The sequence below is a fragment of the Anomalospiza imberbis genome, chromosome 5, assembly GCF_031753505.1.
Source record: "Anomalospiza imberbis isolate Cuckoo-Finch-1a 21T00152 chromosome 5, ASM3175350v1, whole genome shotgun sequence".
NCBI lineage: Eukaryota > Metazoa > Chordata > Aves > Passeriformes > Viduidae > Anomalospiza > Anomalospiza imberbis.
The window spans coordinates 7,117,150-7,135,503 of record NC_089685.1 but is presented as its reverse complement, the minus strand read 5'-3'; the positions used below and the strand labels follow the sequence as shown (position 1 = coordinate 7,135,503).

Below are 18,354 nucleotides of genomic sequence, written 5' to 3'. Positions count from 1 at the left end.
TCATGTCAACCACCCTGCTGATCTGAACGTACTGAGCCAACATCCTTAGAAATTCCACACCAGCTTCCAGGCCCCTCTGGCATCAGTGCAGTGCTGTGGTCTCCCCTTCAGGGTGCCCTATAAACCATGTGCAGTTTGTACCCAGCCCAAAGGCACTCTGGTTCTGCAGGAAGCACGATGCTGTTTGGTACTGCTGTGCAGCTGAAAGCCACACCAGAGAAAATGCAAGGAATAGTCTGCCTTTCAAGCTAAATATTCAAGCAGCTGCTTTTGAGCAACAAGCCTGCCAGCTCTCTGGATGCAATGGATAATAGTATCCCTTGCTGTTCAGTCTCCTTCTGTGCAAGGAACAGACCTCAGCTGACATTTCTTCTCAAGGTTTTTACTCTCATTTTCAGCCCTGCACATGTGTTTGTGGTTTTCTTTTAAACTGTATGATACAGTTCCTATAGTGAATCTTAATTTAATTCTGGTCTGACAAAGGTCCTCTTGTCTGTTTTACAAGAAGCATATGCTGACATCCACTCAATTCTTTTCATCAAGTATTTGGCAGTGTAATTATATAAGAAGAGTTGTTCAGACCATACACCTGCTGAAAGATCTGGCCTACAAGTATGTATTTTTCCCTGGGTTTTGATCTACTCAGCACTTGGAAGAGAATACAAATATAGTTGAGGCATAACCATCAGTATTCAAAATCTGCAATTTTTTATTTCAGTCTTAATTATTGGTTTTATATTTAGTTTACTTTATGAAACAACAAACTATAACTCACACTTGCTAATGCACAGATTATGTAAAGAATTTAGAAAGGCATAAAAAATTTCAAGTGCTAAATGAAACTTCACATTTTGGTGACTGTGAGGTTAATTGCTCACTACTGAAAGCTCTCCATCCCTCTTGGACAGACTGGGCCTTAAGGGATTGCTTTCTTCAATGGTAAATTGGGACTTAATAAGAAAAAAATTACCTGGTATTTTCTTAACTTGTCATGAAGCCTAGGTTTTAGTAGCAGCTGGTGAGCTGTTAGACTTTCCTAACTCAGCCTTGGAAATCTCAGGGATTGCTGGTCATGGGCATTTTATCCAAGATTCAGGTAAAGTGGCAGCTAACAGTTGTGCTGCTCTTGTACACCCACCCCTGCCTATACTCTATGGGATTCAATTTAAATGGCTTTGTATGCAAAAGTCCTGGATCCCACATGGTCACTTGCTTGTTGTGAGCCAGTTCTGCAGGAGGCATCACTGTCTGTCTGGTTACCTCGAGAGGGAACAACATTCATGCTGTCTTTCACACTGAATATGCCTGGAGAGTTCTCTGATCAGTGACCTGTTTTATTGTTGTCTGAACTCTGCACTTCTGCGAGACTTGGCTTTTTTCTCTCCCCATTAACACAGATGTAGAACAGGCAGATGTTTTTATGAAATGGTTGTGACATCTGTGTAGGTGGTTGAGAGCTGAGACTGAATCACAGAGTCTTCAGTGCTCCGTGTCCATCTTTGCCGTTGTCACAGTCTCTATGTCACAGCACATGAGCAATGGGCAACAATGGGAATGGTACAGGGGCATGACTTATGACTCTGTATGTGATACAGCCACTTCTAGTTATACAGATATTGAAGAGATCAGTGTTACTCCAGCTTCTACCTCCTTTTTTTCCATGCATTTGAACTTTTTAAGGAAAAAGTGCCTGATGCACCAAATAAACCAAATAGATAGGGACGAGCTCTCAAATGGAATTAAAGGCAGACTTCTGTAATCAATATAAGGACACATTGCCATTTCTCCTTTCCATCAGTTGGGTCAGAGCTGGCTGTTGCAGCAACTGGATGCTCCTTGTACATGGGGAGCAGTTGTTTTTATAGCAGCTGCCAAAGTGGGACTGGTTGGGTCTTCGGGAGGGTATGAAGGACACCTCCGGCTTAACTGGGACAACTGTGCTTGTCGCCTTTCCAAAAACAAGGGGAAGCGTGTTGGGAGAGAGCAAGAAAGTCCTGTGCATGGGCAGCTGTGAGAATCTGTGCTCTGGGATGGAAATCTGCCAGTGCAGCTCCTGACCACAGTGGGTACAATGTCTGTTATGAGTCAAGGGAGATACCCTGCCTGTCACTTGTACAGAAAGTGACAGAGCCACTACAGATGCTTCTTGTTCAATACTTTTGCCTTTTCTTGGTGAGTACGCAATTTTCTGGGGATTTTTAATGCTAACATCCAAATTGTTTAATTTAGTGATTCTCTGGTTTCTAAGAAAATGCTTTGCAGGTCTCCATGTCATTAATGCCTTTATTCAAAGCGGTGATCCGAGCAGGAGACTAATAATAGAATTTAACACTGTTGCTTTTGATTTGAGAACTGCATGAAGAATGGTGTCAAATTAAAATATTTAGTGTTTTGTGTGTTGCTCTTTGTAGTCTGAACCCTTTTTGTGACAAGTGGCATGAATTTTCTACAATTCTGGGAGAAAGCAAATGGCTATCTATTTCTAATTGCTACTAGTTAGGAATGTGATATGTGTGTAATGCAAGAGAGATTGATTAGACTCCTTAATGACATGAAATGAAAATGTCAGAGTATAAAAATAAGCAACATAGTCACTGCGTTTTTTATTACACTTTTGCCTTGGCTTTTGCATAATTAAAAAAGGATCATAAACACAAAAAGGAATCTTGCCCTGAAAAACAGAACATCTGAAAGGAAAAAAGCTCGCTCAATTATTGCCATAAACTGAGTCCCAGGGGACTGGGGAGTTGTTTAAATAATTGCATGAAAAAAGTATATAGGGGAAAAAATAGAAGCAATATATATTCTGGTTTAGAATCACAATGAGAAAACTGAGTTGCCTCTCAACACGAATACATGATTGTTTTCAGGACTGGCAGAAGCAGTGGAAACACTTCCAAACAGATCCTAGTGATTCTATGCCTGGAATCCTTCCTATGAGGAAGGAAATAAATGTTCTTATTAGTGCATTATTTTCTTTAAATAAGCTGCAGTGCCTTGTTACAAGAATTGAGGCCTTGCTTTAATAAAACTTTTTTAAGACTTGGATCTGATGTTCAGACCCTTCTCCCCTTACCTTACCATTGAAGTGTCACCAGTAGCTGTTAGTCCTGAATTCTTCTGTGCTCCTGAGAGCCATCCAAGTACTATTTTTGCAAAATGGCTTATTGAATAGCTTTCCCTGCCTGCCTCCCCTTCCCTCCACAGACTCTTTACCTCTGAATTTGTGGCCTGTGAGGTTTGGAAGACAGAGGAGCCACACGTTCTCTGCTCCACGGGACTCTCTCCTGAGCCTGTGACTTTCTGGTGGGAAAACAGGGGTACATGTCCCTCTGCCACGGCAAGGGGATTTTATGACAAACTTGTAAAAGCTGGGGAGGTTAAAACCAGACTTGGTCAGTGCAAGGCAGGACAGAAGACCTCTCTGGGAACAGAGTGGCCTCTTCTGTATGGCAGTGGGAATACCTTCTCCTCTCAGTGCATGTACTGGAGATGATGGCCTCAGTGAGAGCATTGCAGGTTTTCTCATGAACTCTGTGGTCTCCTCCAGATATGCTAAAAATACCTCCTGCAATGGAGATTTAAAAAAATCTCCATTGAGATTTTTAAATTTCTGAACAGATTTTTAAATTTCTGCTATGTTTGACTCTTGCTCTAAAGAAATTGTTAATCTACCTGTTTATATCTTCTGCTGTCCCCATGGTGGTGAAGGCTCAGCTCTGCTCACATTGGATCTTAACCAGCCAGATGTTCTGTATATTCATTAGCATTAAATGTCAATGCCTGGGGCTTAAAATCAGGTGAACAACTGGGTTTAAGTCACATCTTGTTTTGGATTAAGATCACAAATGAAAAATTTTGGCTCAAAAACGTCTTTGGCAGGAGAAGACTTCAGGGCTGTATAGGTGTGCTACAGCTCGCCCTGGGGCAGGGAAGGGATGAGGGGCCTCTTGAAGTTCCTTCCAGCCCAGTTTCCCATGTTTCAACAAAATTGTGATTACGGTGATTGCTGGCTGTGCAAATTGCTGTAGATAAATTGCTTTCAGCAACTTGTGTGTGTTTTAGGGCTGTCTCCATCAGTGTAGCTGATGCAGTGTTCTGTGGGAGCAGCATTACAGGTGCATCCGTGAGGGGCTGCAGCATCGTGTGAGGTTCCCCAGGCCATTGCTCTCGCCAGCACTTCTGCATGTGTGACTTTGTGGAGAGCTGCAGTATTAATATTGCCCACATTCCCTGAGGAGTCAGATAAGCTGAGGAAAATAAATTGATTTTAGTAGACTGGCTCCAACTCATGCCAGCTGAGAGTCTAACCTGATGCTGTTTGTAGTTGTATTTTGTCTGATTGTGTAATCTCAATGTAAAAATTTGAAATATTGAATTCATGGGTCTGGTTTTCTATGTACACCTAATTTCTGAGCACCTTAATTCATGGTACACAATCTGAGTTGCATATATAATGTGGCCTTTATTAAAGATTGCAAATACTTAGGTATAAAAAAAAACTAAATCCCCAAACCAAACAAAAAACCCACAATCCCTCTCCACCCCCCAAAAAACCTACACAGAAAACAAACAAAAAAATTGAAACATTAACCACAACAAAACTACCCCCCACAGAACCAGACAGTAAGAATATCAGGTTGACCACCTGAAAACAGAGTATTCTGAAACACTGTCTTGACCTTTTCCATCTATTTAGCAGTGGGAACTCTCTGTTCCAATTTATTTTTAAACAAGTGCTCTGGGAACAAAAATGAAAATGTTTCAAGTATTTGCACACAGATTTATTTTAGTAGAATTTATTCTGAAACTCATTTTTGTTGAAAAAAACATTACTGGGCCAGATTTATCCCTGGAGTAATTGTCCTTGATTTTTAATAGCATTGCAGGAAGGGTAAATTTGGCTTGTATTTAATTTATTACACAGGAAATATGTACAGCTACAGAACATCTTTACCCAGGGCATGCTACACAAGGGTAAAACATGCATGGCTCTGTCAGTACTTTGTTAATTTAATTGTAACAACAGATGTAGCATTTCATTTATTTGACTGTTGTTAATGAGTTGCTATTCCAACTGTACCCCTGCTCTGGGGCCCACAAGGTAACAAGAACAGGAGCCTGTTGGAGTGAACCCAGAGGCCCAAAGATGCTCAAAGAGCTGGAGCATCTCTGCTCTGGAGACAGCTTAGAGAGTTGGGGTTGTCGAGCCTGGAGAAGGGAAGGTTCTGGGGACCCCTTATAGCCCCTTCCAGTACCTGAAGTGGCTACAAGAGAGCTGGAGAGGGACACTGGATAAGGTAGAATGGCTTTAGACTGGAGGAGGGCAGGTTTAGATTAGGTATTAGGAAGAAATTCTTTACTGTGAGGGTGGTGAATTGCTGGAATAAGTTGCCCAGAGAAGTGGTGTCTCTTGCCATCTCTGGAAGTGTTCAAAGTCAGGCTAAGCAGGGTTTTGAGCAACCTAGCCTAGTGGAAGGTGTCCCTGCCCATGGCAGGGGTGTTGGAACAAGATGATCTTTTGAGTTCCCTTCTAGTCCAAACCTCTGTATGATGCTCAAAGTGTATGTTTGTTTTCCCCAGCTACAACACTGAGTGAAAAGCTTCAGACCTTCTTGAAATGTTAGGCAGTTTTGCAACTTCCTCTCTCTTTCTGCCTCAATAATCTGATATTTTTGCTGATAGCACTTGGTTTTGAATCTGTGAGATGTCTTCCTTTCTGCTTATACCAACACCTGTTTCTTCCTGTGTTCCGAGAAAGAAAAATGCCACAGAGAAAGTTTCTTCCTCTTTTCCTCTTTGTTTTTTTTCCCCCTCCTCTCTTCCCTTTTTAGGTTACAACATGCTCAGAGTTGATTTTAAAGTGGAGCTCTCTAGGAGGTGCAGTTTAGGCACAATTATGTTCAGTGGCATTTGGTATGCATTCAAGAAAGTGTTTCCATTAAAGGCATTTCTTAAATTGGAAACCAGAGTAGTAAACTAGTGAGTGCTACTTGTGTTTGGTGGCCTGGAAATAACAGAAATTTTTCTACGGGTATTTCCAGTGGTGCGGTTTAGATTGCTTTCAAACAGAAATTTGTGCCTCTTGCTTAACCAGGACACACAGAAATGAGATGTTTCCAGCTGTGTTACGGGTAGTGGTATGTGGCCATATCTGTGGCTGGGGAGAGCAGTAATTCCACTCAAGGGCTTCCTTCACTTGTGTGGATGTCCTGGCTCCAGGAGAGGAGCAGCATCTCTCTCACTGGTGGACTGCTTCTGTGCACAAGCACCCAAAAAATGTGTTTATCCCCTCCTCATATAAATGTCATCATTCAGAGAGTCATGGAAGGCTTTGAGTTGGAAGAGACCTTTGCAGTTCATCTAGTCCAACTCCCCTGCAGTGGGTAGGGACATCTTTCACTCGATTGTGTTTATCAAAACTCTATCCAATCTGACTTTGAACACTTCCAGTGATGGGGCATTCAGAGCTTCTGTGGATGACCTGTGCCAGGGTCTCACTACCTTCATCATAAAAAAATTCTTTCCTGGTGACCCTTCTCTCCATTCCTTTAAACAGTTTGGTTTCTAGGTTTGAAAGCCCTTTTCTCTTTTTGATTTTCCCAATCTTTGGGACTTTCCACAATTGCTTAATGGTTTACTCGCCTTCCTGTACAGGGAGGAAGGGTCTTTTATCACTCTTGTGTAGCAGGTAGTAGGGGGTTTTTTCTTCAGTTCAGCTCTCATGCTGTAGATCACAGGAGTACATTGCTCTCAGTATTTAGATCACTACTTCAGACCGACAGCATTAAAGGCACTTGCAGTCATTTTGTTATCTGGATAATTAATCCACAAGGTATTGCACACAATGTGGTGAATAATACAGGAAATGATTAAACTGAGTATTTTCCCTTGGTTTACATCATACTGTATGTGAATCTGGAAGTAACAGGCATGCTGGAGATAGTGTAAAAAGCAGTGGCAGGTTGGATTTGTTCAGTACTGCTGTAGTTTATGAAATCTGAGCTGCAGTTTCTAACTCATTTGATTTTTGAAGGAACCTTGCCCATTGCTTTAAAAAAGCCGTTTGGGAATCTAGATTCTCTGGAGTTCTGATAACCTCAGTGGTGGAAGGTGAGAGTGTCTGGAAGCTGCTTGAGAGTGATGATATTTGACTTTAGTGCTGAACATAACTGCTTTGATTTGCCCTCTGGATAACCATGCTAATGCTATAAGGAGCTTGCTTTCCCATTTTAGCTGCAGCAGTTAAAGGCCTAAAGGTAGGTGACATGAATGCTTCTATAAATATGTATGTTTTAATCAAGCCATTGTTTGTAATTAGATAATAATCATAATGGTATAAATAAGGATTAGAGTGGGATGCATAAAAGATCTTAAGCAAGAGAGTGACAAGTGGTTGATGTCTTTAATTTTTAGCTGAGGCATTTGGGTAAGATTTAGAGCCGGCAGTTGCAGCTGAACAATGCTGATTCATCTGATGTAAGGAAGGGTAGAATGAGGTGTGAGAAATTGGATGAAATTCTTGTTGCCTTGGCCTCCTGTGTCTACCTTACTCATTTAATACACTGTCACCTCCTGCTTCTCGAGTCACTTGTTGAAGTAATGAAGCTGTCCCATGGGAGGTTTTTGGAAAGGGATGTTTAAAAGACATGTTTAAAGGTTTTCTACTAAATGGATATACGCACTTTCTAACAATAGAAAAAAAAAACCCTGGATGGGATAAAAATCTTTGAAATCTGCATAGATCTCTTTTCCTGATAAAGAGTCTGTGATGTAGCCTTTACAAACTTACCCATCTTGGCTCTACTATAAAACTACAAATTTGTTACCTCCCTACTAGTGAGAGTAGTACTGAGGGTGCACAGGCGCATTTGCTGGCATGCACTTTAGTTAAGCTGCTGTTATTGTGTGGGAAAGTTCTTCCATTGATTTCAAACTTTTAATGTTCTTATTGTAATTTTTATCACTGTGTGAATTTAACTAAACACTGTTTTCCTGGAAGCACTGTGTTTTCAATGCTTGTTAATGTTTATGTTGAATGGAAGCCATAGGAAAGCACTGAGCGCAGTAGGGTGCAGATCAGAATTGATTTGTAGACATGCACTTTTCAAAACCTGCACCCTTGCCCAGCCACAAAGACTTGCTGTTTATTCCACCAGGGCCTGAGGTGTATGTGTAATTAAGTGTTGGTAAGAGGGAAATAGCTCTTGAAAAGAGGATGTTTCACCCAAAACTATGGGATTGATGGCTTAGCTACATATTGAGATAGTGCCATGCTGCTGGGCTCTCATGGGGTGGCAGTCACCCTGCTCAAAGGCACATAATACTGTATCGCATGCAGCCCAATTTGCAGCAAACAGGTTAGCAGTGCTGGCAAGGTCAGGTTTGGGGATGAAGGTGGCAACCAACATCTTTTTTATCTGGGAAATCAACTGAACAGTTAACTTAAAATGTGAGCAGGATGTTACCTTTGTGTGAAAGATGAGCTGACAGTGCCTCCCTGTAAGGACACAATGTTGGCTGAGCCCAGTCAGTAAAATTTGCCAAAGTTCTATTATTTGTAAGTCCCAAAGGCCTTTGGCTTCCAGGAAGACACAGTGTATAAAGTGGGGATAATGATTCAGTCGTCTGTGTAGACTAATGGAGCATAGTGACACCCTCAAGTATGTGTGAACAGTGAGGTTGCTCTAATTTTTGTTCCAATTGCCATTTGTAAAATAAATGTATAACATGGGGTCTAATGAAACTCAAATAGGATTGATATTTTGTAATTTCAGAGTTACTGGGACTCTAATCTTTTCATACAAGTTGTTCTTTAGGGTTCAAGGGATCTGAGTCTCTGTACCAGCCAATTGTGGTTTTGCTGGTACAGCTGTTCCCACTCCGGTGTAACTTTGCTTGATACTGGTACAGACAGATCCCTGTGCTGATTTTCACAAACACATTGCACAGAAGCTGCAATCCCAGCTGACTGTGCCTGTCTCTTCTGAGGGTTTTGCTTCCTTATAGGGTCGTTTGCTCATGCAGGTACAGCATGAGCTGCTCTAGAGTTTCTCTAGTATGAGGAGCTGGGACTGGCTGGAGCAGAGTGTTGTCTGCTGGAAAGATCCTTAAGATGCACATCTGGATGAGCAGACACTGTGTTCAGTCCACATTCACCATCTTCATTTGCCAATTGCAGTGTGCTGCCATTGGTACCTGTGGTGTTGCTGCTCTCAGCAGTGCTGGAAAGGTGCAGGTGTGAAAACAAGAAGTATGAATGACAAATCTCTGCAGGGGAAGGCTTCTGGATTGCTTCTGCTATCCTAGCTTGCATAAATGAATGCCCTTCTAAACTGGAAGTGGATCCTGTTGCTGTGTTTCTGTGCAGCTTTTCTGGTCCTTTGTGGGGATCAGTGGGACCAAATCCTCTGTGCAGGCAGGCTGCTGGGTTCATTGTATCAGGTCAGAATCTTGTGTTCAACATCACATATCTCAATGATATGGAAAAAGTTATGGCTGGTTTGTTAACGTTCACATGACTATTAACATTCTTAGATGAAATGGGACTTAATTATAGCAAGCATTTGCTTCAATCTTAAACACTAATGTATGTGTTGAACTCAAATTGGGGAAGTGGTGAAGGTGCAGTATTTACACCCTGCTGAGCACTGAGGCTGTTGAGGAATACATGCTGTTTTAGAGGACAGATTTTGACAAACAGCTCTCTGTCTTCTTATGAACATGCTCAAAAAGAACGTGCTGTATTCACCAGTGGGATAGGAAAGCCCTCAGGGTCCCAGCTCTCATTCCAGCTTTTCAATGTGGATTTTTGTCTTGGAGTCATTTCTGAGAACATATTTACTAGTGTAGCTTAAAAAAAGCATGTGTTTAATGTGTCTCTTTTTGTCATTGAGATGATAAATCCACAGACAAATAAAAAAAAAATCACTGGGGACTTTGGTAATAGCTTGGGAAGGAAGAAATTCATAAAAATAGGCTTGGGGTGAAAATAGCATCAATCCTTCAGGCATGAGACTTGTAAATCCCTGGCGTTTGTTTTGCAGCACCAAGAAGTTCACAGCCTCTGTGTTATTAACTCTAACATCTTTCTAAATTTTATTCTGCTTATCTCTTAATCCATAACTTTGTACTTTCTTTTAAACATCATCAGTTTAATTTTCTAAACTTATTTCAGCAAATTACCTGTTTGGATTTTGCCTCTTGATTCTAAAGCAAGCCTTTGTTCAATCCTAAAAAAAAAGAGTGGTTAACATGAAATGGCTCCAAAATGTCTGACAAAATGCTGCCTATAATAGAACAAAGCATAGTGTTGTTGTAATTGATGATGTTTCTTATTGATTTACTCATCCAAAAAAGCTTGTCTTGCTTTCTCTGCATTTGGTATCCAAAATGTTGTCTTGCTCTGACAACCACAGCTTGTTCCAGAGTAATTTAAGGCTCTGCAACTTACTCAGCATCACAAATCTAGTTTTTGGTAAAGCTGAGAATAGAGCCTCTCTCTTCTGTCATGGCTCAGTTCCTCACTGTAATTGTGGGGCAGCTTTCCTACTGACTGAGTCTCTGATGTGACCAAGCCTGTTACAATGAACAGTGCTACTTCAAATTTTGATGAATGCCCCTCGTTCAATAATTTTTTGCAGTTTCAAAATACAATTCCTCAGTGAGTTATGGCAAAATATGTTTGTCTAATTAAAAAAAAAAGATGCAGATGTTAATATTCTACTTTGCAGTCTGGAGTTCTCCACTGCTTGGTAAGCAAACAGGTTGAGAAAGTGATTGTGTTGTAAGATGAGACAGCTGTGGTGTATGTAGGAACTTGAGCAACTTGCGTTAAAATGTTTGAAAGTGTTATGGCAGTTTGGTCTGGTGTACTCAGGTTTATGGAACTAGTAACACATCAAGATTTTACAGTAAAGGGGCTTCTACTTACTTTTATTTTTTAGGGAACAGTGCTCACATTTGCAGATCACCTTTCCCTCAGTGAGGTGCAAGCCCAGGAATTAGCAATGCATGAGATGCTTATAAAATATCAATTTATCTTTCACCTTTAGTCACAAAGAAAGTTCCTCTAGTAAGTCCATTCATCTTTGTAGGTTAGGCAATCATAGAGAAAACTAGTAATTAATTTAATGATAGGAAGCATGAGAGGCAGCGCTTGAGCAATGTGACATGGCACAATGTTTCCACTTGGAGTGCTGACTATTCACCTGTGACCATTTGTTGGAATGCTTCTGCTTGGAAAACAGGGGTGTGCTTTTTTAAAAGTCTTGGATGTCACATGGGCTCATTGGAATTTTAATTACAGTTTTTCTCTGTGTGTTTGTTGTTGTTGTTGTTTTATTTTTTATTTTTCATTTACTTATTGAAGGAGATCAGGAAAAGGATGACAGAAACACCTCTTGCCATTTTTTCCTTTCTTCTACAAATGTGTGAGACGGTGAGATGGTATCCTACTAAGGACACTGCATGGTGACATTTTTAAGGAGCCTTTAACATGCAGTTTGTAGAAAGTTTGCTTGCCTGAAAGTTTCCCCTCTCTGCTGGCAGGCCCAGCAGGTGCTCAGAGCCCTCCAAGTTGTGTTTTCAGCAGCAGAACAAAGAGTGGGACTGGCTTCAGGCATGAAGAGGTGCAGCTGGCAGTGGAGGTTGTGATTGCCTATCAATAGGTATTCATCCTGTTAATTAAGCTGCTGTAAAACCCAGCTAGAGGAGAGCTTTTCAGCCTGCCTGTTGTAAAGTAAGCTGAGTCACCTGTGAAATGATGTTAATAAGAGAGCTCCAAGGCTTGTGAGGAGGCTTTTTTCAAGCCCTCTTCTCTTGGGGCTGGCAGCAGCCTCTTTCATAAATGTGGCTTCCAGGCCCTCTGTGAATGACAAATGGCACTCACTTCTCTGGAAGCTCTGTGTGCTTTTGTGAACCTTGACTAGCAGGAGCCAAGCTGTGACCTCACACTGCCTTTGTTCCTCAGCTGTAGGCATGTTATGAGAAAGACTTTCAGCCCTTTCTTGGCTCTGCTGAAGTCTTGTTTTGCAACCCTTTGGTTTTTGGATCCTTTAAGGTTTTTCTTTATTTCTGAGCATGAAGAAGGAAGCGTGTTCTAAGCCCACTTGCACAATTATTTTCCTTTATGAGACCAGTGTAAACTAGTGTATGAATTTTTGGGATGCAGGTGGTTTGTTTTAACCACTTGATGGAGATCCTTGTAATGCCTCTTAGAACTACTCTGAGTTTTTTCTTGTTCAAATTGCATAATTCATAGTTCTTTCATTTCAAGTTCAGGTCTAGTTCAGTTCCACTTCTGTAGGACACAAAGCAAGTGAGCTGCCCTCTCTCAAGAGCTGGAGAAGGATGTGAGGAGCAGAGTGGGGGGTCCTACGAACTCCAGCTCACCCTCTTCACAAGTGCTGCTGAGGAAGGACTGCCTGAGACTTTCCTCCAGGTTGTCTCTCAAGCAGAAAGGTAACAATTGTAGGAAATTCCTTTCCTGCCACCGGTTCACAAGCTCAACAAACAATCCCTTTGTGGAGGCATTGGGGTCATCCTTCTAGTTTCTTACTCTTCTTTGCTAACTACTTGGAATTTGTTAAGCAGTTCCCTTCTGGAGGGATTAGGGAGTGGTGGTCTGTTTCTCCCTTCCTGAACCTTTACAAGTCTTTCTAAAAAGACAAGAAAGAGAAAAAGTTGACAGTAAGCATCCTAGAAATAGTCCTATGTCACCGTACACGCAGCAAATTGTTCTGTCAAACTATATGCTAAAATCTCCGTTGTGTTCATGGCTTCTGTTTTAGGTATTGACATTCTGGGATCTTCATTCTAGGGAGGGTCAGAAGCCTAAGGCAGCTCAGTTGTGTGAATAACACATCAGTCATGTTCGGATGGAGGCTTGTTTCTTTAAGAGAACGACGCCCTTCGCCTGAGCTGCGAGGCTGCTCCGCTGCCCTTTCATGTGCAGCCTTCTGCCTGATACTCAGCCCTGCCCTGGTGCCACAGCTTCCTGATTTATGAGCTTGCAGGAGAAGCTGCTGACTGTAGCTGCTCATCAAGAGCACCAGTGAAAAGTCACCAGATTTGACAGATGTGACTGAGTGTCAACATTTTTCTCCATTTTTATTTTCTGTAAAATCCTGGGTTTCAGACCTCTCGTTCTTCCCATCAAACAGTGAGCAGATGATGTTCCTCTCCATGCCCTGTGGCATGTTGTGTTTGCAGAACGCCTGTTGATCACTTGTATTTTAATAGTCATGTGTATTGGCTTGGCTGTTCTAAGCCCACTTGTAGCTTCCAGGAGGCTTGTGCTGGCTGCCATACATTCTAACACCCACTCAATCCTTTTAAACCATTAGAGCATCGTGCTCTTGGTTAAGGTCATGAGTAGGGTGTGGAACAGCCTTTTTGAAAAATTTCTTACTCTACCTCACTTTTGGAAGATTGGTCATCAGCTGTACTGGTGTCCTCATTTTTGCTTTTTCCTTCAGGTCTTGTTTTCCCTCCTTTGTAGTGGTTTCATTTTCCACGGAGTTGCAGTGCAGAGCCTCATGCTAAAATTTATCTGTGCCAGCTGAGAGTGGATAAAACAGGTCTGGGTAAAGAAGGGTGTCTTTGTGGACACAGCGCAGGCTGGAATGCGGATGTAGTTGCCTGAGCCAAGGCTAACTCCTTGAGGTGAAGGTTTTATTTCTTTCCTGTGATTAAGCTGGGAGTGTGTGTTAGCTTGGAGTAGCAATAGGTTTAAGGAAATTATTTCTTTTTGTTTCCTTTTGTCTGTTTCTAGGAAATCTCTCTGTGTTAAGAAATCAAAACAGGCTGGATTCTTGCTCTGAGCTATTTATCACCAAAGAGAAGGGGAAAAAAACAGTCTTTGCTAGTTCTGATTTTTCTTTTTCCTCCTAGGAAAAGGGTTTCTTCCTAGAAAATGAAAAGAACTTGAGTTGTTGAGTTGGCAGATAATTTATACATATCTGCCTGGTCTGAAGAAGTACTTAACTTTTACATAACTACCTATGAGTCTGTTTAGGAAGCTGCCAAGCTGCAGTGAACTGTGTGGTTTTCATTATGTCCGTGTATTTTAACTTGTTGCAAATGGCCTTCTTTTATGGGTGGTTAGAATTCCTTTTAAGTTGTCATTCAGAAAGCCCCAGAGGGGAGAGGAGTTGTGACAGCTCAGCAGATCGTGCTGTGCCCTAACTCCAGGCAGGATGCTGCTGTGCCCTAAGGAGCAGCACGTGGCACGGAGAAAAATCTGGTTCAGCATCCCTGCTGTGCTCCTTTGGCAAGACTTGGGGATTTACAGTACTGGAGTAACTGAGGCAGCATGAGAAATACTTTGCTTGCTTGGTCTCATTTTTGATGCTGTAGCTCCTGAATGCATAACTACCTGATTAATGCAGATATTTTAATCTTCTGACCCCCTTGCAAACACTTATTAATTGCACTCATAGATTTTAAATTTGTAGAACTAGAAGGGATAATTACGATCCTGTAATTTGGTCTCTCCTTGCAGCTGAACACCAATCTTTTACTAAATCAGTAGTTTTATTCCCCTCACTTTAAAAGTGTGCTTCTTATTTATGGAATTTGTTTTCTAGCCTCAATACCCAGTCATCAAAATTTCTCAAAGCATTGTCAGACTTGTTGCTTATATGATTATTAGGCTGGTATTAATCTTCACTTCTTAAAAATCAAATGAGCAGAGCTGTTAGAACAGCCTCAATATAAGACACATTCTCCCATTTACAGATGTTCCTCTTCCATTTGCTTTTTAATTTCCTAATTTCTTTTTAACAAAGAAAACTTTGTTCACTGTGCAGTTTGTTTGCTGTTTGTCATGTTTACTGGGTTGCTACAGTAACCTGCCTCTTCTCTTGCTCCAAATTTTCTCACATATATTAAAAGAAATTTTAACCTTTTTGGCTTGTATCTGATATAAACTTCTGCCTGGTTGGATATTTGTTAGGACCCTCCATCATCATCATCCTCACTATCATCACGGCATCCAGAAGAGGATTCCTGTTCCAAGAGAATGACCTACACCCTTTGGTCCTGGACATTGTCTGGCCTCACTGGGACACGCATTAGTCTTTAATCTTTCTCTCTAGATCATGTGAAGAAAATAAAGAGCAAGTGGAAAAACAGTCACTATCAACATGTTTCTCTCTTCCCTGGAGGAATCTTGCTAAAGTCCTGTGAACTAGATTTTAACAGTATTTGAGGTTCACCAGTCTCCTTTTAGGTATCTCAAGTCAGATGTTTGAAATGTTTGCAGTTTCCCAACTGATAAGGGGCTGCTGGTTGCTCTGCATTTCACCCTCTCCCTCAGAAATACCTGTTTAATGTTAAACATTTCGTATTTGAAGAATCTCTATTCTCTAATGCTGATGTTTGCAGAAATAGAATGACTTAGAAGTAAGACTTCAGGCTAAAATTGTGGGGGATTTAGTATGTTTGCTCTTTCAGTTCAGCATTTTTGTATATAAACATGGATTTGGGTCAGTCTCCCCGCTTCTCCCTCCCAAGTTTTTCTATCATGTTCCCATTTGCAGGAAGTCCTTTACCACTGGGTGCCACTGTTTGATTGTTCTTAACATTTGCTTCAGTGAAGCCCTGAAGAAACTCTCCCCTCACTCTTTGGACTTCTGATTTTAAATCAAGGCCCAGTTTTCATGCAGCATTCCATGTTTGAATGTAGGAAAATTTGATTCAAACAAGCGTGCCCCGATTTTTAATTTAGTGGCCCACACTGATGGGTCTGCAACACTGAATGTGGACTGTAGCTGCAGGGAGTATAAACTGATCTTATTTGCTTTTCTGCTCTTAAAATGTCTTTAAAAATGTTCCATTCCAGAATTGCATATGAATCACTGTTGACCCATGTATAAATAAATTGCTTGTTACCTTTGGGGATTAATCTAGTTGCAAACTGTGCTGCTGAGTGCCTTCCCTAAGAGGCATAATTTCAATTATCATCTCCTGAAAATCATGTTACTGCACTGTTATAATTACATGTGTAGTGTTTTAGTGGAATTTATGTGTATATTTAATTGTGTGCCTTTGCCAGTCATGATTTATTCCTTTCAAAGGACTGACATAGATGAGAGGACAGCAGGGTGTGCACGACATGCTATTGTTCTGCAGGGCAAAAGCACTATAGTCACTTAGGGTCTTTTGGATGAGAGGTGTCCAAAACACTGGGTCTTCTTGCCATTAAAATGGCTTTCCACACCCCAGCCCTGTCTTGGGATTTAGATAATCACAGGATCCTGAGCAAAATAAGTATGGGGAATATAAAGTCCTTAAGAAATACGCAGGGAATTTAGGCAAGACAGGTATGTAAGATGCACAGTGTGTCTTCTCTGCTGCTAATCCCAGACTGGAACCATGCTGTTACAGTGGGTGGACGACGGACCAGGATTTAGGGAAGATGAACGCTGTTCAGTGTGCAGCTCTTCATCCTGCATCTGTCTTTTCCACTGCCTGTATTAAAAATTAGATTAAGTAGTTTGTTGCAGTGAAAGTCAACATCTGAGTTTTGTCTGTGTCTGACAAAAAGGAGACATTTTGGAAGGTCTCCATCTTTTCCTCTCTGTATTCTTAAAGCACCTTGTGTGCAGACCTCTTCTTGCAGCAGGAGGGGAGAGGCAGTTTCTTTCTTTCTGTCTTCTGCCTCTCATTACACAGCTGCATTGACGCCTCTTCAGTATTTTAACCAAACAAGAGAAGAAAGAAATGCAACCAGCTATTTAGAGCTGATCCATTCAGCTGGTTTGAAAGCCAATGGCGGAGAGCTTCCTTGCAGATCTTACAGCCTGAGGAAAATTTCTTTAGGATTCATACAAATTCTTCTCATTGAGGTTTTTAGTGGAAGACGTGAGGCCGTTCTTAAGGCTGTTTGTAATTTCTTGCATCTCTTTTCCAAGCAAACTATAGACCAAGAGGAAGGAGCCAGTTTGTCCTTGCCAGCATTGCTTCTCTGGGGGTCAAGGCTGTTCCCTCCACACCCAAGACTTGACTGAACTTCAAAGCCATGGAACAGAGATTGCCTGGTGCTGTTTAAATTGAATGGGAGCCATGAGCAGCTCTTTGCATTTGAGAGAATCATGATACTGCCCCAGATCTTGCACTCTGCCTTCCTTTAGGTGTCAGTGCCAATGCAAACATCTTTAAAATGACCCTCTTTCTTCTGGTTTCTCATTTAGTGGCTGTTTTATCTGTGTTTTATCTGTGCTTTGTTGATGTTACTCTCTGCAGTACTTAAGGGAAGAAAATGAGTGTTAACTGGATTTCCTTCAGATTTTGAGTGGGTTAGGTCATTTTAATATCGTCAAAAGTGACAACAGGAGCCAGCAAGCTCTGCTTCTTTCCATGTCCTTGACGTTACTGACATTGCTTTGGGCTGCCGTAATCAAGTGAGCCCTAGTTCCTAAGAGAATTCTATGTGGTCTGCCAATCTTTTGACAGCCGTGGAACTAATGAAGCCATGATACCCAGTGTCAGGGGAGTGCTGTGAGTTAAACTGTCCTGGCATGGGATGGACAGAACTTCGTCAGCCTTGGGATGGGATGTGAGATTTTGAAGTGCACAACAAGAAGCAGCGAGACTGGCCTTCCAGAAACACATGGTAGTTTGTAAGATGCTCTTCTCTTTCATGTGTGGAGCCATAAACAAAAGCCAGATGCCTGCTAAAGGGTTTAGAAGGTCCATGATGTTAATTTTGAAGAACAGTAATGTGGTAAGTAACCTGGTAGCAAGATAGTACTCAGTGGGCAATCCCAGGTACATGCTGCCCTGAACGTGTTTGATTTTGAGGCAGGTGAAGACACTACTCTTCAGGTCTAGAAGCAAAGCTGTTGTCACTAGAAGTGGAAGCTTTACTGAACAAAGAAGGAGGGAGGAAGAAGGCTGGGAGGAATTGCAGCCACCAGGGCCTCTCTGGTCCTCCTCTCTCCCTCCTCAGGCAGTGTAGCTGTGTTTTGCCATGGCCCAAACTCCATCCTCCCTTTCAGCCACAAAAGGCAGTATGAGTAAGAGTCAAATTCCTTTGTTGTTGTCTGGGGCTTGAGCATCTTGGCTGGGAAGAGTATTTTGTATTCTGTTTTCAGGAACTCTTCCTTTGAATTAAAGGGTGAACTGTGGGAAGTTATTAATGATATCTATAATCAAGGATTAATCAAGTAAATCTCTCTAGTCGAGTGCCTCTTACTGCACAGAGAGCATAGAGATAAAGATGATAGCGGTGTGAGCTTTCATGTGCAAACAGTGCTGAGGTGCTGCCTGCAAAGCACACTCTGCATTTAAGCAGCTCTTTTGCTTTCCTCCCAAGCTGGCTGATGTGAGGTGGTGCTTGGTCGTGTAACA

The 18,354-nt window shown here is 41.6% G+C and overlaps 1 protein-coding gene across 3 annotated transcripts in view; it reads left to right on the top strand.

Moving 5' to 3' along the window:
- Positions 1–18,354, top strand: part of FAM107B (family with sequence similarity 107 member B) — a 59,139-nt gene that overhangs the window by 26,273 nt on the left and 14,512 nt on the right. The window contains exon 1 of one of the 3 annotated variants that reach the window (XM_068189528.1): positions 12,278–12,462. The exons of the other annotated variants lie outside the window; for them this stretch is intronic. The gene's annotated coding sequence lies outside the window, so the exon portion shown is untranslated. Of the gene's footprint in view, positions 1–12,277; positions 12,463–18,354 lie in introns of those variants that run through there. 3 annotated transcript variants of the gene reach the window in all.